Source organism: Colossoma macropomum, unplaced genomic scaffold (assembly GCF_904425465.1).
Source record: "Colossoma macropomum unplaced genomic scaffold, Colossoma_macropomum, whole genome shotgun sequence".
NCBI lineage: Eukaryota > Metazoa > Chordata > Actinopteri > Characiformes > Serrasalmidae > Colossoma > Colossoma macropomum.
In genome coordinates, this window is record NW_023495918.1 from 50001 (window position 1) to 73927 (window position 23927).

Below are 23927 nucleotides of genomic sequence, written 5' to 3' on the forward strand. Positions count from 1 at the left end.
CGGAACCCAAAGACTCGTGGTTTCCCGCAACGCTGCCCGGCGGGTCTTTTGTCGTAACGCCGCCGGATCGCGGGTCGGCACGGTTTACGGTCGGAACTACGACGGTATCTGATCGTCTTCGAACCTCCGACTTTCGTTCTTGATTAATGAAAACATACTTGGCACATGCTTTCGCTTTCGCCCGTCTTGCGCCGGTCCAAGAATTTCACCTCTAGCGGCGCAATACGAATGCCCCCGGCCGTCCCTCTTAATCATGGCCCCGGTTCCAAAAAACCCATGGAAGACAGAACCGGAGTCCTATTCCATTATTCCTAGCTCAGGGTATTCAGGCGGTGCGTGGGCCTGCTTTGAGCACTCTAATTTATTCAAAGTAAACGCTCCGGGCCCCCTGGCGCGGACAACCCAACCAAGGGCATCCGGGGGGCGCCGGCGGGCAGGGCGTGGGACGGGGCGTGTGGCTCGCCTCGCGGCGGACAGCCGGGCCCACTCCCAAAATCCAACTACGAGCTTTTTAACTGCAGCAACTTTAATATACGCTATTGGAGCTGGAATTACCGCGGCTGCTGGCACCAGACTTGCCCTCCAATGGCTCCTCACCCATGGGTTTAGGATGTGCTCATTCCGGTCACGGCGACTCGAAGGAGACTCGTGCCGTTATTTTTCGTCACTACCTCACCGTGTCGGTAATGGGTAATTTGCGCGCCTGCTGCCTTCCTTGGATGTGGTAGCCGTTTCTCAGGCTCCCTCTCCGGAATCGAACCCTGATTCCCCGTTACCCGTGGTCACCATGGTAGGCACATATACTGCCATCGAAAGTTGATAGGGCAGACGTTTGAATGAGACGTCGCCGCCTCAGAGGGCGCGCGATCGGCCCGAGGTTATCTAGAGTCACCATCAATGGGTTATGGGTCTGATAAATGCACGCGTTCCGCTTTCCTCCCCCCCCTCACGAAGCGAGAGCACGGTCGGCGCTTGTTCGCATGTATTAGCTCTGGAATTACCACAGTTATCCGAGTAACCGTGTGGAGCGATCAAAGGAACCATAACTGATTTAATGAGCCATTCGCAGTTTCACTGTAACGCCCGTGTGTACTTAGACCTGCATGGCTTAATCTTTGAGACAAGCATATGTTACTGGCAGGATCAACCAGGTAGCGAGCAACCTCTGTCGGGGTGGGAGCCGGCCAGGGAGACAGCGCACCGAGGAGGCCAGGCCAGCCGCCCCGGTGAACTCAACGGCCGTGACATACACATGCCGGCTTTTATGAGAACACGATGGGGGGTTCGAGGCCGTCCTGCAACGGGGGCAGAAGTGTGGAGCCGTCGGCGGCGCACGGAGAAGGACAGGCCGGCCGCCCCGGTTAACTCAACGGCCGTGACACGCACGCCCCTCCGCGGGGGCTTACATGCTGGCTTCATGAGGAAACGGAGAGGGGTTCAGGGCCATCCAACACACCCCGCGCGCGCGCGCGCCGGGGGCCCCCGTGTCAAGGAACTCATATCTCCGCGGCAGCCCCACCGCGGGTCGCGCAACACCAGCTTCCTGGGGGGAGGCCGGGTGAGCGTGGCCGCGCTCGGAAGCTCAACGGTCGGATTCGGGTGCCCTTCCGACCGGAGGGTAATTTTAAACCAGGAAATGTTCGATTCACGGGAAATGCCAGCTACAAGGTGGGGGGGGGCCTCTTTCAAGCACCCGAGCCCGAGCCGTGCGGGCATCCGTGCGATCGGACGGACTGAGCGGATCAAGACCGGCCTTCTGAGTCTCTCTCGGATAGGGTCGGGCGGGCTTCGTCGTTGCCGAAACCCCCCTGGAGGCTGGCCCGCAGAGACGGGGAGGAACACACACGCCCATAGTGGCCGTATCTAACGCCGGACGGTGGCCTAACCCCTGGCGGGCCGGGTATGCCATTCGATCGGAGCGGACCAAGGACTTGGCCCAGAAAAGCTCACCATCTTTCGGGTTTATTTGCAGGAGGAGACTGGTTGGACTTGTGTCTGAAAATTGCACTAAGTCCATAACGGTACTTGGACCCCGAGCAAAACTCACGTCGCCACTGCTTCTCGAAATCCCGATGGCACCCCTCTGGATTTTTCATGCGCACCAGACACTCCAGACCGCGGTCGGGTTTGAATCTGACCGGAAACGGTGCAACTTGGGCGGATACGCAAGTAGGACGAAGACCCTGGTTGCGCCACCTAGGCGAATTTTATGGACTCGGTAAAATTTTTCACCAGACACTGGGAGACCACAAAAACTTTGCCGTTCCTCCGGGGGGGCTTTCCTACTCCCCGTAGCCCAACAGAGGGCACTATTTTCGGCCCGGTTCGATGGGTCATGCACCCTGGAGGTGCCACCTAGGCGAATTTTATGGACTTTGTCGTTTTTAGCCGGGGAAAACTTTCAAACTTTACCGGGGCCCTCCCAAACATACCACCGCCACCAAACTTCACCGGCCTGCTCTCCTCCTCCACCCGCTTCCAATGACCCATCGACCGGCACCCCAGTCCGCTCCCTTCCGGAGATGCCCAATACCCACCCTTCCGTATGCCCACAAAACACATATACCTCCAGGGCCCCTTTTTTCCCCTACCGACCTCCCTTAACCTGCCCTGCGATGGACTGGCGACCTGTCCAGGGTGTATCCTGCCTTCCGCCCAATGACAGCTGGGATAGGCCCAGAAGGATAAGCGGTTTAGCTGATGGATGGATGGATGGATGGATGGATGGACGGACGGACCTCCCTTAACTCCCTTCCCCGGGCTTTTTCGGATTCCCCGCTCCAACCCATCCGGGGCTAAGGGCCTCCAGGAACCCAGCACACCATCCGAACCCTTATGGCCCACACTTAAGCACCCCTCCCCCACATTAAACCCCTTAATACCGCTGCTACAGAGAACCGGGCCACTGGGAGACCAAAAAAAAAATAAAAACCCGCCGGCCGCTGGGAGACCAGAAAAACTTTAGCGCTGAAACTCATGCCCGCTGGGAGACCAGAAAAACTTTGCCGATTTTTCTAACTTTTTCTCCGGCCTCTGGGAGACCAGAAAAACTTTAGCGCTGAAACTCATGCCCGCTGGGAGACCAGAAAAACTTTGCCGATTTTTCTAACTTTTTCTCCGGCCACTGGGACACCGTAAAAACTTTAGCTTCGCGGGTGCGACAATTCGTCGCTTATTAAGGTTAGGGTTAAGGTTAGGGTTTGGGTAAGGGTGTAAGGTTAGGTTTTTTGCGTATTGCTTTGCACTATTTCTACTTCACTGATATGCTGTTAATTCTCTAATCATCTACAGAGGACCATGTATTTCTACAATAACAGAGAGTATCAAAATTAGAAACCAAATCAATTATTTCAGAGACTTTTGGAGGGCCCCCTGTCCAAGGAGGGCCCTGGTTAGTCAGGTCCATCATTACCTGTGGTCCCCTGACTATGGGGATTAGAAGCTATTGATGCCAGCACTTTAAAGAAAGTAAAAAAGATGTGTTTATTTTTTAGAAAAGTCAGACTGCATCAAGAAATGTTCATCAAGCATAATGGCTGCATATGACATGACAGTAGCTACATGAGGACAAAACGGACAGCAGAACAAAAACCTTTAAAAAACCTTTAAAATATCCCTTTGTGATCTAGCTTAGGCACAAGTTGTTGTGCTTCATTAACAGCTGTATGTGGTCACACATCTAAGCCTGGCTACTTTTTGCCTTCTCGGCCACCAGTGATAGACTACTTGTACTTCTTGCTCTAATACATGTAAACAGAGTACCCAGCAGGCTGACCCTGCCTTCAAATAAAGAGTCCTTGTAAAATAACCATGTGAATAAGTAGTCAAACCCACACTGTGAAAGTACATGCAAAACCTTAATGAACATGCTGCAATACTTTTCCTGAACAGCACTCTTGCTAGTTTGTGGTTCATTGCCAGTAGCCACAGTTTGCTTGTTTGTGTAGCTTTTCAATAGATTTTTGAAGCAAGTAAATTAAGATTTTGCCATTTATCATGGAAACAAGACTGGTGACAGTCCATTGTTGTCCATGTTAGCTTAGCATCTACCGTTGTACTTCACTTACAGATTGTATCTGGGGTAAGTGATAATACATTTTAATTTCATTTTTCACTGAACCTTTTCTTTAATTGCCCAAACGGGCTCAGATTGAGCAGATAACCAGATGGATTTCTGAAATGTCCAAAATTTAGTAATTTGCCTTGCAGTTGATATCATGAACCATTTCCTCAAAGTTCCACCCAAAGACAATCATAATAACCACTGCCCTAACATGGGTAAACACATAAACAGATGGAAAAAAGTCAATATTTGTAGTGCCAAAGTCTGCACATACTGAATGGCATCACAAGGTATAGAATCACAAGGTATAAATGTGATTATAGTGATTTTTCTCCTTTGAAAAACAGGCTGTAAAGGGGCCTGTTTGTAGTTTCAGTGCAGTCTAGCAAAGCTTCTGTAGCACAGTTTTCCAATGTCGGGATCTCAAACGACTCCCTCATCCCTATATTGTGTGCCACGTTATGAAATTCGGCTTGTACACCCAAACAGTGCTCCGAAATCCAGTGTGAAAATGTGCACACGTGTCTGAATCCCAAATGGCTATTCAATCATAAGCATTGCTTACCTGCTTTTCCCCTTTTCTGTATTTTATATTTTATATTAATGGTATAAATATGCTGGCATATGTTATTGTTCGCTGTCTGGTGTGGACCAGAGGAGGATGGGTTCCCCTTTTGAGTCTTGGTTCCTCTCAAGGTTTCTTTCTCTTGCTCCTAGGAAGTTTTTCTTGCCACTGTTGCCATTGGCGACGCTCATGTGGGCTCAGACCCAGATTGTTCTGTAAAGCTGCTTTGTGACGATGTCTGTTGTAAAAAGTGCTAAATAAATAAACTTTGACTAGACTTGACTACTGAAACGGTCGTAGAGATCCCTCTGCACTCTACTTCATGGGAACCTTTCTCCTCCTCCATTTTGAGGTGGAATGGCAGAGTGACTGCATGTAGACAACTTCATTGATTACAATGGCAGTGTTTTGGTTTTGTTGTTGTCGATTTTGCTCCTGATACTTTCGATGAGGATACAGTGTTATGTAATTGTGTTTTGGCCAATTGTAATCCTGATGCTTCCCAGGATTCCTAAATGTCCGCTTCATTTTCTTGTCCTATTGTTGCTTAGCAACGGTTTCACTATCTGCTGTCACCTTGGTCAAGCTTCAGGTTTTTAGCGGTGATCTAATAATCTTTTGAATGTACTATCTGTAGTGATCTGCATTGTCAATAATCACAAGGTATCAATAAACAAAATATTTTCTTCAACCCTTGATGACAGTATATACGATCAAGCTAGAATGCTTGATGGTTCGGGTTTTAAAACTTGCTGATATTTTTTGTCTTAATTATGTAAAGTTCAGATGTCTGATTTTAATTTGCGATCTTTGTTGGAGTGAATGTTTTGCTTGTGAAGAGCTGGATAGCAGTGGTGTCCAATCCTGGTGCTGCAGATCTACCACCCTGAAGAGTTTAGCTTCAACCCTAATCTAACACACCTGATCCAGGTAATCAAGGCCGTCAGGGGCATCTGACAATATGAGACAGGTATGTTGGATCTGAACTCTCCAGGACCAGTATTGAGCACCCCTGCTTTGTAGAGGACTGTCACGCTGTTTGTAGGGATTATGTAACCTGTGCTTGTTAATGTGTGTTATCTTGTTATTGTTTTGTCTTGATTTGTAAAAAAAAAACATATGCTTATAGTGGTGACATGGCCAATAGGGCAGTTAGTCTGCTGCCATCATGGTGCTGCATAGCATTCATTTAACCTGCTGTGATATCATAAAAACCTTCACTGACCACTTAAAAAGGCAGTCAGGTAGGGGCCTGCCAAACATTTGTGCCCAGGGGCCGATAACTTGATGATCCAGGCCTGCTCCTCTGTGGAGATACCTTAGAACTATTAAATCATGAAGGACTACATCTCAATTTTTTATGTATGTTATGAGAGGAAATAGCGGGTCATATGATATTAAGCTTTTCCACACTGGGAATTTACCAAAAGATTCTATTTAAAATGCAGCAGATTTCATGCTCAGATACAAAAAGGATGCCTTTTAATAAATTAACCAGTTGTGTGAACTAATATTTTGGTATTTATACGTAGTTAAATTTTTAAATTTAACGTTCAATAAGCAACAACATTTAAGAGGCAATTTAGAACCTTACATGGGCAAATTCACAATTTTGTATATGGAGCTCAGTTATAAAATGGTTTTAATTTTAATGTTTTGTCATTTTGGTTATGTGTGTGTGTGTGTGTGTGTGTGTGTGTGTGTGTGTGTGTGTGTGCGTGTGTGCAAAGATTACAAATGCAATAATTTTATAAAATACAAATCATTTTAATGCTTTCTGCATATATATTTAAAACCATGAAAAGAAACAACACACAATATATTTTGCAAATCACATAAAATGATTCTTGAAAAATTTTAGTCATACATGAGTCAAATCTAAGTCTTTTTACATAATAAAAATTAACAAAAAGCGTAATTTCTTTATCCAAGAAGAGACAATCAAATCAAATCAAATTGCTGTACTATTAAAGAAAATTACAAAGTGCAAAGAAAACATAAGCTAATTTCCCGTTAATGGAGAGAGAATTTAACCACACAGTCGAGTTTAGGGTGAAATTTCAAACATTTCCAAACAAAGTTTGATTATCAATTTTTGCCATGGTTTCCTGAACCCAATTCAAGCCGGGGTCCACACACACCCTAAAGTTCTTCTTGGTGGTAAAACTAGAAGAAAAAAAGTATTTGTCAAAAAAATAAAGTGATAATCCAAGAAAATATGTCTGATGAAAATCAAATTAAAGTTCAATTAAATGTCTGTTGCAAAAGGACAGGGTAAAAACTTACATCACTCCAGCTCTCGTACAGTCAGATCTTGTTACTTTGTAATTTATAATGGCACTGGTAGGGATTGGTCTGGCATAGAAACTAAAACAGCATACATCTAGTCCCCTTGCATCTGTGTGAAAAGAATAATAATATTCATCATTATCGTCACAATAAAACTTTGTTTTTATGAAATATAATTAACCTAAACATTGAAGGCTAAGGTGAACACTACTCAAGTAGGTATGTAATGGTATGTAAAATGTTTACATTATGTAACAATATTTTGTATCTACATTTTGTTAAAGATGTATTGAACTACATTTTCTCAATAGTTGATTATAAAAAGCAAACATTGAACAGGTGTTGTGAAATGGTTGAATTCTTGATGAAAACATTGTGGAAAATGTTATGTTTCAAAATAATATAGTAATGATTATAAGTAGAAAAAGTTTAAAAAAATAAAGATTTTCTCTGTGAGAAAGATCATTACATAAAATTACTCTTACTGTTTGAATGGCAGCCACAACTAAATTAAACTTAATAATGACAATCAGTCCTGGGAATAACAATCTAAAAAGTAATCCTAAAGAGAATTGATTAGGATAATTTAGGATAGTGAACCTCATAAATGTGTTGAATTTGGTTACTGGTTAACATCATTTGTGTTATGAAATGAGTCTATAGATTTACAGGCACCAGGCACTAAGGACGGATATACTTGAGTATCATCTAATAATGATGAAAGCAACTGTTGTATTTATTAATTATGCCAGCATAAGAAACACATACAAATAAAAAAGGTAGCCCTAGAATTAAGCCTTGTGGTACGCCATAAGATATTGCATGCCACTTTGGACCTATAAGAAAAGCAGCCAGTGACATGTAATAGTCACATCCACTCAAGCGGGATTTGACACCAACCCAGAAAAGCCAATTCAGTTCTACAGTCAAGAACTGTACCAGAACCTGCACTAAGATCCAGAAGAATCAAGAACCGAGAAGTTCTATTTAGAAGCAATTTATATTTTCTCAGTTATTTTTTGAAAACAGGCATTTAAGAAGTAACTACGTAATTGGCTTAATAAAAAGGTACAACTGTGAAAGATAAACACAGAAATGATATGCTTTATGAAATAAGCATAAACTTCAACTTACTGTTTCCTTTTGTGCAGGACCCCAGGCACACAATGATCAGCAGGCCCAGGAGGAGAGAACGAGAACAGACGCTCATGGCTGTGGCTTCAGCTGCAGAGGAGATGATACTCAGTGATATGAACAGAGCTTTGAAGCAGATTTCTCCTTCCTCTTGGTTTTTATAAGCAGGCAAGGGGTGGAATCGTGTTTGGGTGAAGGGACTGTTTGAAGTGGACTAAATACAACCTGTTTCCACAGGAAACCCATTTCTGGTTATCACCTACAACACGTACTGCTATCTGGCGGGCATTAGTCATTCTCAGAGATGACCACAACCTGGCTAAATATTCACATAGCTTGTGAGCAGGAAAATAAACTGCTCTCTGTTTAACCTTCATCTATGTGGGTACAGGATACATGCTGCAGATGAGGGTTCTTGTTTTAACTGATATGAGATAAACTGGATTAAAGACTTTTAAGTGGTTTCTAATCCTCTATAACATACTGTTATCTACAGAAATGAACAGAAGTGCATAGTAAAGCTTGTAGTAAAACAGTTGCAGCAGCCACCTTAAAGCCTGAACTCCAGTACTTTTCTCCGTGTTTACACAAACAAAATACCATAATAATTGGGACAAGATGTGAAATGTTAACAAAAACAGAAAGCAATGACTAGTACACTCTTATCTGTATTAAGTTGGAAAAAAAAACAATATTTGATTTTTACTTTATGAATTTCAATGTTTTTTGTAATTATACGCTCACTCAGAAGTTGATGCATGCAACATGTTTGAAAAAAAGTTGGGACAGGAGTGTGTTTACCACTGTGTTACATCATCTTTCCTTTTAACAGAGGAAAAAAAGAGTATAATAGGACTCCTTCATCTTTACATGCTTATAGGTGGGTGACAGTGGCAACGTGACTTTGCTAGTGGTCTACTTCTCATATTTAGGTGGGCATCATCATCCAAAGGCAGTAACATCGGTATGCGTGTTGTGTAATGTGATGAAGCACAGTATTTTAGTTCTGATCTGTTGTGCTTTTATAGCAGACTTAAACCAGAGGGGGAACTGCAGAGGTGGAACTGACCACAATACAACAAAAAGGAGACATACTGGCCAACAAAATCTTCACCTTGTTTCTACACTCATTGTCCATTTTATCAGCTCCACTTACTATATAGGTGCACTTTGTAGTTCTACAGTTACAGACTGTAGTCCATCTGTTTCTCTGATACTTTGTTAGCCCCCTTTTACCCTGTTCTTCAGTGGTCAGGACCCCCATGGACCCTCACAGAGCAGGTACTATTTGGGTGGTGGATCATTCTCAGCACTGCAGTAACACTGACGTGGTGGTGGTGGTGTGTTAGTGTGTGTTGCGCTGGTCTGAGTGGATCAGACACAGCAGTGCTGCTGGAGTTTTTAAACACCTCAGTGTCACTGCTGGACTGAGAATAGTCCACCAACCAAAATAACCAGCCAACAGCGTCCTGTGGGCAGCGTCCTGTGACCACTGATGAAGGACTAGAGGATGACCAACACAAACTGTGCAGCAGCAGATGAGCTATCGTCTCTGACTTTACATCTACAAGGTGGACTGACAAGGTAGGAGTGTCTAATAGAGTGGACAGTGAGTGGACACAGTGACTTTGCTAGTGGTCTACTCCTCATATTTAGGTGGGCATCGTCATCCAAAGGCAGTAACATTGGTTGACTGGTTTGAATAATGTGATGTAGCATAGTATTTTAGTTCTGATCTGTCATGCTTTCTTAAAGCAGACTTAAACCAGAGGGGGCACTGAGTAAGAACTGACCACAATAATGATTTCATGCAGTCAAAATCTTTTATTTACCTTTATTTTATTTACACTTTATGGAAAAAAAGAGGACATTCCGGCCAACAAAACTCTTCATATTTATATACACACATAAATGTATACGTACACATATGCATGTCTGTGCACAGATTAAACAGTTGAATACAAATATGTTAAATGCTTTACTAAGGACAAAAGACAAAGAATTCATGCATGTGACATACAGTATTGTGGAAAAGTCAGAGGCCACCATTATTTTTTTTTAATTTTCAGGCAAAATGTCCATTAAGTTATGAAGACAAGATAATCCACTTGCATAAAAAAGGAGAAAGTCAACGGAAAATTGATGAGTTTCCAAAACTGGAGCTCAAAAACTGATTAAAAGCTCCAGAGAAAAAGGGCCTCCCAACAACCACCTGGAAGAGCTGGTAGACACCAAAACTGCCCCCCATCAGATAAACAGCACTTAAAGCTTTCATCTCTGAGAGAGAGGAGAAAATCAAGCTGCTTCAGATCTGAAAACATCCACAGGTGTTTCTGTCCATCCTTCCACTGTGAGAAGACGACTCAGCGCTGTGGGTCTGAAAGGATGTGTAGCTGTCAAGAAGAACCTCACTGAGAAAAGGAGACGGACACATCAAACAAAGAAGCTGAACAATGGACTGACCACCCCAGAGTCCAGACCTCAACACCACTGAATGTGTTTGATTACTTCAGAAAATGATCAACCAGCTTCTAAGAACTTTGGAGGTGTGTCTGCAGATTCTTTGAGGATCTGAAAGTGAGTCTCCTGAAAAGAATGGAAGCTGAATAAAGGTAAAGAGTGACTCACTGACTCACACAGCTGAGTTTAGATTTAGTTTTCGAGGCTTTTGTGTAGTTTTCTGTTAAATATGTTTTTTACTTTTGCTGGAAAATGTATAATTTGTGCTTAATGGCTGTGTTTTGACTGGAAATTAAATCAATGGAGGGTCTCTGACATCTGCACATTAGAAATGTTTTACATTTTCTTATATGGAACAAAATCAGAGGGTATCAAACTGCTGTATTGGGATAAATCACAGGCATTTCATTAAGAAAGAATAAGCAAAGCTCAGACTGGTGCAGAGGTTGAATTATTTTCCACAATTTGGCGATCGATGTAGTCCATGGCCCACTTCACCCACTCAAAGCTGGGCTGCATACACACGCTAACCCCCTCTTGGTAGTAAAACTGCAGTGAAGAAAAGATCAGTGTCAGAGTTTAACTTTATTTATAGCTACTACATCTGTTCGATTATCATACAAAATGTACCTGACAACATTCAGTAAAGTTCAGTAAAGTGCTGTAAGTATCAATGGTGGAATGATCAGTAATAATAACTACACAAAATAATATAATAACTGCCTCACTGCAATATTAATAAATAATAATAAAGGATATTAAAGACTTACATCACTCCAGCGTTTGGACAGTCAGACGTTGTTTTTCCGTACTTTGCAATGAGATTGATTGGAACTGCTCTTTTATAAAAACTGAAGCAGCATTTTTGACGGTGTGTTTGAACCTATGAGACAAAATGAATAATTAAGTAAAACAATAAGTACTAATAAGTAAGAATAGTAGTAAACAATAAGTAGGCTGTAATGGAACTCAGGCTGAAGACAATGGGCAACAGCTGTTATTGCAAACACTATCATTGGATGAATTCCAGATTTAACTGCTTATTATTTCTTGTTAATACTGTGAATAAAGCTGCAGTCTGTTACAGTCTATTAGTTCATCCACACACAGATTACAGTACAGTACAGTGCAGTCTGAGTGAGGAAAAGGCCAGTTTATTCATACTTTACTGTATTTATTTTAAAAATCACAAACACTGATAATAATGTGTGCAAAAACTCAAATGAAAACCTAACTTACTTTGTCCCACCACACAGGACTGAATGTACAGGACGATCAGCAGACCCAGGAGGAGAGAACGAGGACAGACGCTCATGACTGCAGCTTCAGCTCCAGGAGATGATGGTCAGTAATCTGGACAGTGCTGTGATGAGATTTGATCTTGCGTTTGCGTTTGATCTGAGTTGTATAAGCAGATTTTGGTTGGGTGGTTTTTGATAGAGTGGCAGCCTGAAGGTGACACAAAAAAGGCCTGTTTTCCACAGGAAGCCCTATTGTGGTTATCATCTAAAGTAAAGCACACATCTGGCTTTTATTAGACATGAGCAAAGGACATCAAAGCTTTTTTAAAAAGATTTAGGGACATATAGTGATGCTTGAAAGTTTGTGAACCCTTTGGAATTTTGATATTTTTGCATAAATATGACCTAAACATAAAGAGAACCCAGTTAAGTAAATGAGACAAAAAAATTATACTTGGTCATTTATTTATTGAAAAAAATGATCCAATATTACATCTGTGAGTGATAAAAGCATGTAAACCTTTGCTTTCAGTATCTGGTGTGACCCCCTTGAGCAGCAATAACTGCAACTAAACGTTTCTGGTAACTGTTGATGAGTCCTGAACATCGGCTTGGTGGAGTTTTAGCCCCTCCGTTCAAAACAGCTTCAGCTCTTATGTTGGTGGGTTTCCTCCATGATCTGCTGCTTCAGGCCCTTCCACAACATTTCTATAGGATTAAGGTCAGGACTTTGACTCGGTCATTCCAAACATTAACTATATTCTTCTTTAGTTATTTTTTGGTAGAACGACTTGTGTGCTTAGGGTCATTGTCTTGCTGCAGGACCCCACATTCTCTTGAGTTTCCGCTCACAGACAGATGTCCTGACATTTTCCTTTAGAATTTGCTGGTATAATTCAGAATTCATTGTTCCATCAATGATGGCAAGCTGTCCTGGGCCACATGCAGCAAAACAGGCCCAAACCATCTTTATGCTGGAATGCAGTGTTTTCCTTTCTCCAAACATAACATTTCTCATTTAAACTAAAAAGAGCTATTTTGGTCTCATCCATCCACAAAATGTTTTTTTCAGTTGCCTTTCTGGCTCGTCCGTGTTATCTTTAGCAAACTGCAGATGGGCAGCAATGTTCTTTTTGTAGAGCTGCGGCTTCTCTTTTGCAACCCTGCCATGCAAACCATTGTTGTTCAGTGTACATCTGATGGTGGACTCATGAACATTAACATTAGCCACTGTGAGACGGGCCTTTAGAAGTTATCCTGGGTTCCTCTGTGACCTCGCGGACTATTACACGTCTTGCTCTTGGGATGATCTTTGTTGGTCGACCACTCCTGTGGAGCATAACAATGGTCTTGAATTTCCTCTATTTGTACACAGTCTGTCTGACTGTGAATTGGTGGAGTCCAAACTCATTTGGCATGGTTTGGACCTTTTCCAGCATCAACAACTCATTTTATGAGGTCCTAATAAATCTTTTGTTTGTGCCATGTTACACTTCCACAACATGGTATGAAGATCTGACTTTAAAAGTATCCTATTCTTTAAAACTGGTTAAACTGGCCTTCCTGCAGTCCAGACTGTTACCAGTTGGAAACATTTGGCGCATTATGAAACGAAAAATATAAGAAAGGAGACCCTGAACTGTTCAGCAGCTGAAATCCAACATCAAGCAAGAATGAGAAACATTTCACTTTCAAAGCTACAGCAGTGTCTCCTCAGTTCCCAAACACTTACAGAGTGCTGTTAAAAAAAAGAGAAACATGTTGCTGGCATCAAATTCAAAATGGGTATGTATTTAAAAAAATATACATTTATCACTTCAACATTTGATGTGTTGTCTTTGTACTGTTTTCAGTGAAATATATGGTTTATTGATCTGCACATCATTGCATTCTGTTTGTAATTACAATTTGCACAGCGTCCCAACTTCTTTGGAAATGGGGTTCTAAACAAAGACTGGTCTCTGCCTTTTGTACAGTACTGGATGACACAAAAAAAAGAATAATGTACAGTTAGATCCATAAATATTTGGACCTTGACAAAGTTATTGTTATTCTATCTGTCTAGCACAGCATATTGGAGTTGTACAAAAGTCAGATGCCACCCTTTGTTTATTTGATTTCCAGTCAAAACAGCCATTACATACATGTTATTATTTTTCAAGAGATATTTCTTAGGTGATTAGATGTAAGATAATCCACTTGCATAAGGAGGAGAAAGTAAATGGAAATAAGTTGAAAAAAACAGATGTTTCCTGCAGTTTTTCTGTGCTGGACAGTTTTCAAATATTTATGGCCCTAACTGTATATTTACCTTAGTTCTCAGCTACATTAGACTTGTGGTTCCTCTGTAAAAGTAAAGAAGACTTCAGAAATTAAACGTGTCTCAGCTGATTTGGGGTAAGAGTGGATTTTTTTTTCCTTTTGCCCCATCAGTGAGCCCGTAAGAAAAGGCAGAACAATGGAAACCATGGAATCGCAGTCCATCGAGTTCTGTAAAGTGTTTTCAGAGTAGAAGAAAATAGTTTAGTGCCAGATGAACAATGAGTACCTCCATTGATATGTTTTAAGGTTATAATAATTTAATACCAGCATGGGTAACTTCACACCAATCTGATAGGGATGTGGTTAAGACTGCCTCCTTATGTGAAGGAATTGACCAAAGGGGGCTATTCTGGGGCAGTTTCACCCAGGTACCAGGTATCACTCATAGCTTGGAGAGAGGATGCATGGCAATAGTCAAGACATGAAGTGCTTCCAACAGTCTTGAGCAATAAATTTCAGTAACTGAAGAGAAGCCCCAGCAACCAGCTCCACATCTGCAGGAGGAAGGAAGTAGCTCAATGTGACCTAAACTACTTTCTTCAGAGAAAACGTTCAACTAGGGTATCATCTGTGTATCTGTACTTCATGTCTGGGTACATTAGTTGAGGCAAAGTGCCTCCAACAGGGAAATCAATGGAGAGGCAAGGCTTCCTGAGGACGCATGTTCTCTGTGCCAGGAGATTCAACCTTGGTTCCTTACAGACCTCAGTTCTGCAGAGAATTTCACTCTCTCTAAAGCTCTGAAGTCAAGCCTGCTAATTAGCTGATGAGTTGAGGTTAGTTGAATGAGGCAAACCTAACTCTGCAGAGCTGTGGCTTAACCAGTTTAACATCCCTGTTCATGAGTCATGATTATGCCTGTTTGCCTGGTACTCCTTGAGTCACAGGTGCTAGGAAGCTTTTCGCTAAACCTTCCAAGTCAGGACAGCAATTGCCAAAGGACACAACAGGTATGGGGGGGGGCAAGGCCAGCTTTTGCAAATAGTCTGTAAAGGGTTCAGCCTTCACTGATTTTGACTATAAAGAGATGGCATTGATAATAGACACATGCTTTTATTATTGTGAGATGCCTGGTGGGATTAGCAGTGGTGACTGGATGTGTGGAATGTCCTTGTGCAGATATACCTAAAAACGAGGAGCCGTTCTCACTTGGGAAGATGTTTAGCCATGTCAGATGGCATGAGACGCGAAACTGTCAGTGCAAACTACCCGCACCACTTTTTGTCTCATACAGAGCATTAAACTTGGAGTAATGTGATGAAACAAAAGTGAAAGGGATCCGTTCTCTGAAGCACCACTGGGCTCAAATACAGCTTCAGAGATCAGATATGGTGCACAAGTATTTAACCTGGCAGATCATTGCAAAAACATCCTTGAAACGCAATAATAAATTGACCTTCTTGACTGATTACAAAACTGAAAGCAGGACTTTTCATCTTCGTAGGCCAGCGAGCACGTCAACATTCATAAAAACGGTCTTATTGTGTTGCCACACGTTTCACGCCAGCACTTTCATTCCGCAGGTTCAAGCCAGTGGCATTAATATTACACAATATAAACTACAGCTAATGTGGCCTGGGTGAACTACTGGGTTATGTAGACATAAAGCTCAGTTAACTTACCCTAATGCGTGGGCTTTATCTGTACACTTACATTTGCAGGAGTAAACCTTTACATTAAGCAGCTTAATTGAGCATAATATTAAGCTTTAGACTAAAAACTTTAGTTTTTGAACGTATCCTTTCATTGTCATATGCACAGTAAAACAGGTGGTTACTTTAAAGAGGTAGATGTAAATAAGTTGACTTAGTCGTTAAAATTACTTGCGTGGTTTTGTGCAGCAAGTTACATGTGCAGCATAAGAGCAGAGTAGCAGCGGTCATAAGTGTACTGTGCATTATTGCCAATAACACAATACGAATGACAGTAGCAATAAATCTATTTATGTGTGTAGAGTTCAATAATAATGGTGTGTGTGGTGTGTGTGTGTGTGTGTGTGAGTGTGTGTGTGTGTGTGAGTGGTGTGTGTGTTAGCCAGACTTGGTTTTGAACGCATATAGTCAGAGTGATGGGAAGGGCAGTGTGTGAGGGAGTCATTGCCAGCTTGATGGCCTGTCGTTTGTCAGTCTTGTTGTCCTGGACTCAACTCCTGTAGCTTCTGTGTATGGTAGAAGTGTGAAGAGGTTGTGTTGGGGGAGGTACTGTCCCTGATGATGGTTGAGTGCCCATGATGACCCTAGCAGTGAGGGAAGGCCGCTCCGAGCTGGACTTGCAGATCTGATCACACACTGGAGAGCCTTCCTGTCCAGAGTGCAGTTTCCGTACCAGACTGTGATGGAGCTGGTAAGGACACTCTCACAGTACACCTGTAGAAGTTGCTGAGATTCTGGTTTGGTTTCTTCAGCCTTCTTAGAAAGTACAATACAGAAAGTTCACCCCTCATTGCTCACTAGCAGCTCAACACAGAGTCACAGTCATGTCACACCAGTGTCCTAGTTCTTCTGATAACAGAATTGGGGGGGATGTTTTATTTGATTATATTATAATCCTGGATGCTATTTATTTTCATAATGCATGTTTAAATGTGTTATATATCATGCTATTGTTATATCTATTGTATGTATATCGGTTTCTCCTGTGGAGTCACTCAAGTTTCTGTGCACCACCACATCCAGGGACCTGAAGTAGGAGAGGAACACGGTCTCAATCACCAAGAGAGCTCAGCAGAGAATGTTTCTTCCTGAGACAGCTGAAGTCAACCTGCCACAGAGCCTGATGATTCAGTTCTACACAGTGAGTCCAGCCTTACAGCATCCATAACCGCCTGTGTTGGTTCCTCACACTCACGAAAACTGAGCCAAACTCCAGCGCGATAATCAGGACAGTGGAGAGGATCATCGGAGGTATCTGCTAACCCTTCAGGGCATCTACAGCAACAGAGTGAAGAAGCGCACCACTCTGGTAGAAGATTCAGGACCATCCAAACCAGCACAGCCAGATCACTGCTCAACAGCTTTTCCACGCTGTAGCTTATTAACCACAGTGGACACTCACACAACACTGACTCTACACTCCCTCACTGTATTACAGTAACTCCTCTGTAACATAATGCTATTTGCACAAATGTGACAGTGATGTTTTATCAAAATGTTCATATATTCTTTTACAGATCTGAATATAATAGATATTGTATTATGTCTACTCAGACCTTCATATGTACAGATATTCACACATCTCTTCAGCTCCTTTCACACTGGCCTTTATTATTATTCTATTTATTTTTATTGTTTTTTATTTTCATTTTCATTAAAAGAGATATTTGTTACTAGTCTGTGAGCTTGTCTGGTGCAGTGAGTGCTCTCACCCAAGCCTATCCTTGTATGTGAAACATTTTGGGTGACATAAAAGGATTCGTGATTAACTGGCATTATCGTGTTGTATGAATATATAAATACATTATCCTGTAGTGTAAATGCATTGTACTATGTATAAATGCATTATTGTATAAATGCATTATCCTGTTGTACTGATGTATTATCCTATAATGTAATGCATTATCCTATTGTTTGACATGCCAAACTTTCTCCTAAAAATCTTAACCAGTAATCCTCTCGCAATGTACCTGATCTTCTGGAATCCATCAAAACATTGTTTCTTTAAAAGTATTTTTATTATCAAAGGATTTGCAGTGACAGTATGAGTGTACTTTTAACTTGTGTAGCAGGAAACAGAAAATCATACATAGAGGACATATTTAATACAGTTACACAATGACAGAGTCATGTGAGCTTTCTGTTTAAAGTGATTTATAAGAAAAAAGCTTTATTCTCTGGTCCAGGGCAGAGACCATCCTAGCGCTGCTGTCATAAGGAGATGAAAAGTGCATTCCATAAAGAAACCATACGCGATTTCCTATTAATCCAGATGGGGTTTAACACCTGCGGAGCCGTCATATTTCTAATATCATCTGCTCTATGGCTCGCTTCACCCACTTGAAGCCGGGGTCCACACACATACGAGCTTTTTCTTGGTGGTAAAGCTGCAGATGAGACGAGAGTTTTGTTTAATTATACAGAAAACATTCAGAAACAGTGTAGGAATATCTATGAGGAAGCAGGTTCTGTCCAGTAGCTCTGACACACACTCATACTATAGCACTGTAAGAGAAGTGTACAACTCATAGTTATAACATAATCCTCTCATCTCAAAAATGAACTATTAATAGAGCAGAAGAGGGTGAAGACCTACACGACTGCAGCTTTTGGACAGTCAGTTCTTGTTTCTTCATAGGACACGATGGATCTTACTGGGATTGGTTTGATGAAGAAATTAAAACAACATTCCTCTGCGATTTTCCATCTGTGAGGAAAAAGATATTATTATTATTATATTATTATTATTATTATATTAATTGTAGGCTTGGTAAGCAGTGAAATAAAGCCATGCTTTTGCTCAGAAATATATACATTTATACAAACAAAATGATTTTTTATGGACAGAAAGTGTGCTAAAGTCGAAATTGGTTAAAACTACAACATCACTTCTACACTGTTGTATGAAAAAGTTTGGGCACCCCTGTCAAAATTATGCTAATTTCTCATAGTGAAAAATAAGAACAAACAAAAAATAATAAATTATATATAGCAAATAAATTGAAATTGTGCACAAAAATTTGTGCAGAAAGTGTCATATTTATGTGCGGCTCTCTGTAGAGGATGTTTTAAATTATTTTCACTAGAAAATTGACAAATATGGAATTTGACCAGGAGTGTTCACATTTTGCAAATGACAATGTAAATTGAATTAAAGAGTTCAGCTTTCACTGTGCATTTTCATCTAATTACTCTGTCTAGACTGTAAGTGTAGCATCAATAGAGCACCAAAGGTCAATTACACCACAGCAGGTTACAGTCTTTAAACCAGCAACTTACTGGTCACTACCAAGTCTTAGTGTTTTAACAGTCAGCATTTAAACAGACATATAGATGAAACAGACAAGGCAACAATGTGGACTCGATACAAGAAACACACAGAATGTCAGAAATATAGATACAAAAGAGCTGAAAACCCAAAACAGGCTTACTGTTGCCTGCGCGCGCGAACGGCTGAAGGCAGGTGACCACCAGCAGGCCAAGCAGGAGAGCGCAGTAAAGGTTTCGCATGGGCTGCAGATTCGGCCTCACAGGTGATGAGTGCTGCTGATACGAGGGTAACGGGCGACCTAGTCTCTGGGCCTCAGTGTTTTATCGGCAGGTGAGGGGAGCTAAAGTGCAGTCTGGTCCGAGGGGACAACATAGGCGGACAAACATGTTCCACTTTGACTGAAAGAGACAACAAGAAATGTGCTGCCTTCCACAGGAAACCCTTGTGGTTTTCACCTTCAGAAGAGACGACCGAACAGCAAACATCACTCATTACCCCCAACTCATCACAGAGCCTCGCTGAAAACACGCCTCAGATCATACACAACACGCAAACGTTAATAAATACAGCTTTAGTCCAATAAGACAGCAGGTCTGACTTAATTAGTGTGTTTGTTTACTTAGTAAACAAAAAACAAATGATTGCAGTGGTGGTTCAGCAGTATATTGTTATACAGCACCCTTCATTAGTTTACCCCTTAAAATCCCAGGCTTATTACATACTAAGGCCTATTATTCAGTAACTACAGGGACAAACGAGCTGAGCTGTTCTTAGGTTATATGAAGTGTGTAATAAAAAATTGGGCCCGCCTGGAGGGCCCTTGCCATTCAAGGGGGGTTCATTTCCAGTCAAAAATGGAGATTAAGTCACAAGTTTGTAATTTTGTCTAGGGATATCTCTGATAGAGATTAGGTGATAATCTTTTGCCATAAGGAGAAGAAAGTCAAAGGAGAATAAGTAAAAAATAAAGAGAAAATGTGTCTCCTAACAACCACCTGGAAGACCTGGTAGACCCCAAACTGCTAACTCAGATAAACAGCACTTAAGCTCTTCATCTTTGAGAGAGAGAGGAGAAAATCAGCTAGCTTCAGATCTGAAAACATCCACAGGTGTTTCTGTCCATCCTTCCACTCGTGAGGAGACGACTCAGCGCTGTGGGTCTGAAGGATGTGTAGCTGATCAAGAAGAACCTACACTGAGAAAAGGAGACGGATCACATCAAACAAAGAAGCTGAACAATGGACTGACCACCCCAGAGTCCAGACCTCAACACCACTGAATGTGTCTTTGATTACTTCAGAAAATGAATCAACCAGCTCTAAGACTGAACTTGGAGGTGTGTCTGCAGTTCTTGAGGAACTGAAAGTGCACGCTCCTGAAAGAATGGAAGCTGTCGCTACTCAAACAGCTGATAGTAGATTTAGCTGTTGAGGCGCTCAGTATGATTTTCCTTTTTTTTTCTTGCTGCTGAAAAATAAGTAACTTGTACTTTATGGCTGTTTTGAATGGAAATTATCAGTGACGAGTGATCTCTGACGTTGTATAGAATTATATGAATTACATTTTCTAATACGGACAAAAATCAGAGAATATCAAATGCTGTACTTGCTGAAGGACATGACAGGTATGTGCGTGCCCATTAATAGTGCCCTCAAGATCAGTCAGGGATGGCATACTGTGAGTGTGTGGAGCCATGCCCCAGAGACAGTCACTACAGGGTGTCAGATTGTCTAAGATCTCCACACCCAAGATCATTCTGGGTTCATTTGATGGAGGGGCTCATTATGGCAGAATATGTTTTCACACAGTGGAGTTTCTGCTGAATCATGATGCACAATTCCATGTCATCTCTGTGTACACAGCTTTTGCAAATGGTCCATAACAAGTTCAGCCCTTCACTGATCTTGACTGTACAAGAGATGGCAATTGACAGTAGACTTCATGCTTTTATTATTATTAGATGCCTGTGGTGGGATTAAACACAGTGGTGACTGGATGTGTCGTATTGTCCTTGTGCAGACTATACCTAAAAGCGAGGACCAGTTCGCATTGGGAAGATGTTTAGGCATGTCAGATGGCATGAGACGCGAAATGTCAGTGCAAAATACCCGCACACTTTTTGTCTCATTTCCCCACCATTACAGAGCATTAAACTTGGCAGTAACGTGATGAAACAAAAGTGAAAGGGATCTGTTCTCTGAAGCACACTGAGCCAAATACAGCTCTCAGAGATCAGATCATGCGTGCACACTGTACACTATACGTGCAGATAACGTATTCACGCATCTGCCGTTCACACACATATGAACTGGAGTGACATCCATCTAATCCATAGGTTTAATATGATATGTAAACAGCTTCTGACTACTTCTGGGAAGGCGTTTCACAAGGTTAGGGAGTGTTATGGGAATTTTGACCATTCTCCAGAGCGCATTTGGCTCACGAGGTCATGAGTTCCACTGATGTGTTGGCATGATGACGGCCTGCTCGCAGCTCTTCTGCATGTCTCTAGTTCATCCCACAGGGTTCTATCAGTGTGAGGGCAGGACCTCTGTCGCAGGCAGTCAAGTTCTTCTCCACACCCCACAGATTCGCTCATCCACGTCTCTATGACTTGCTTTGTGCACTCCCCGCTGTGCTGCAGTCATGTTGGAACAGGAACGGGCCGTCCCCACAATCTGTTCCCACAAAAGTTGGGACGCCTGAAATGTGTCCAAAACTTCTCTTGTGTCTGCGGAAGCGATTAAGAGTTTCTTTCACTGCGAACTAAGGGGCCGAGCCAACTCCTCCGCCAAAAACACCCCCACATCCATAATGCCCTCCACAAACTTTACCCATTGGCACAGTGCAGTCAGACAAGTACGTTCGTTCCCTGGCAACCGCCTAACCAGACGCCTCGTCCATCGGATTGCCAGACAGAGAAGCTGTGACCAATTGGTCACGCCAGACGAACCGTCTTCACTGCTCCGCTGCGCTTCACGAGTCCAGTCGCACGCGCTTTACCACACGCATTCGACGCTTTGCATTATGCTGCGTGATGTACAGGCTGGATGCTCGGCCACATGAAGTTTGCGATGGGTCCGTCTGTCACGCGATTGACTCTGCTCCGAAACGTTGGCGACCTCTGCGCATATGCACTCAGCATTCACTGACCCACTCTGTCCATTTTATCGTGGCTGACCACCTCGTGGCTCTGAGTTAGCTGTCGTTCCTAATCGCTTCCACTATCTATTATACATACACCACTGACAGTTGATCGTCGGAATATTTAGTAGGGAGGCAAATTCACGCCTGCGGACTTGTGGCACAGGTGTGGCTTCCATCACCGTACCACGCTGGAGTTCCACTGAGCTCCTCACCCTGACCCGCCCGCGCGACACATTCTTTCCTACATGTTTGTAGAATCGCAGTACCTGCAGCCTAGTTGGTCGTCTCGGTTTTATACACCTCGTGGCCATGGGTGAGACAGCTGATTCGGAACACCTGAACTTCCTAATGATGGGTCAGTGCAGACTTTTCGGATAATAAAGTGTATTTAACTGGCAGAGCAGTGCAACAAACATGCTTGAAAGGCAATAACAAATTGACCTTCTGACTGATTACACAACGGAAGCAGACTTTCATTTTCCTAGGCAATGTTGAGCAAGTCAACATAATCATAAAAAAGGGCCCTTATTGTGTTGCCACAGTTTCACCACAGCACTTTCTTTCTGCAGGTTCAAGCCAGTGGCAATCAGCCACATACACCGAAAATTCTGGTTTTTTTCTTAGGATTTTTGAGGCTATCGATATTTCAGTTTTAGGTCGGATTTCAATAAATTATGAGAAAGTGAATTGGGCTAATGTTAGACAAAATAATTGTTAGACAAACAAACTCTTGTTTCAACGCATATAGAGATTCACAGGGTAAATATTACACACTAAAGCCTGATGTAGTCTGGATAAACAAGGGTCATGTAGACATATAAGCACAGTTCACTTTCCCTAATACGGGGGCTTATGTGAACACTTACATTTGTAGTAGTAAAACCTTTACATAAGCAGCTTAAACTGAGCATAATATTAAGCTTTAGACTAAACAAAACTTTATTTTTAACAGTATCATGATGAAAAACCCCACCAGAAACCATTAAGTGGTTTCTTGGGTTTCTGGTTTTTGTAAGGTCTGTTGGGCTTGTTGTTTTAACAGGTTACAATTGTTGATTTGTATATTGGTAAACAATATCCTTCCTGAATGGTAATATAATGGCGTCACATACAAACCAGCGCAAAACATCACTGTTTCTCTCAGAGACGTTTACAGATGAGGAGTCCGAAGAACTGGTGAATATTAATGAGATTATAAAACTGCATTATCCTGTGTATAAGTGCATTAACCTGTTGTGTAAATGCATGTATCCTATTGTATAAATCCATTATCCTGTTGTTTATAAATGCAATATCCTATTGTATAAATGCATTATCCGGTTGTATAAGGGCATTATTCTGTTGATGAATGCATTAAAGTATTGTCTAAATGCATTATCTTGATGAATGCATTATTTATGGTAAATGCATTATCGTTGTATAAAGCAGGGTCCTATTGATAAATGCATAAGCTGTGCACAAATGCATTATCTTGTTGTATAATGCATTAACCTAGTATATAAATGCACATTATCTTGTATAAATTTGCATTATCCGATTGTAATAATGCATTATGCATATGATAAATGCATTATCCTGGTGCATTACATCTATTATCCTATTGACTAAAATGCATTTCCTATTGTAATAAATGCATTATCCTGTGTATAATGAATTAACCTATTGTATAATGCATGATCCTATTGTAATAAATGCAATTATCCTGTTATATAATGATCATCTTGTTGCAATAAATGCATTAATCTATTGTATAAATGCATTTTGTGGTATAAATGCATTAACC

General features: G+C 41.8%; 1 long non-coding RNA gene and 1 other non-coding gene across 2 annotated transcripts in view; both read right to left on the reverse strand.

Annotated features, from left to right (window-relative positions):
* LOC118803512 overlaps positions 1-1154 on the reverse strand; it is a 1867-nt gene extending 713 nt beyond the window's left edge. The window contains exon 1 of the ribosomal RNA XR_005006875.1: positions 1-1154. This exon is cut by the window's left edge and continues 713 nt beyond it. This is a non-coding gene — a ribosomal RNA (18S ribosomal RNA).
* Positions 1155-17858: 16704 nt separating this feature from the next.
* LOC118803507 lies at positions 17859-19282 on the reverse strand. The gene is made up of 3 exons (XR_005006871.1): positions 19158-19282; positions 18323-18433; positions 17859-18113 (listed from the first exon to the last, which is right to left on the reverse strand). It is a non-coding gene; the product is annotated as an uncharacterized LOC118803507 (long non-coding RNA).
* Positions 19283-23927: the final 4645 nt, after the last annotated feature.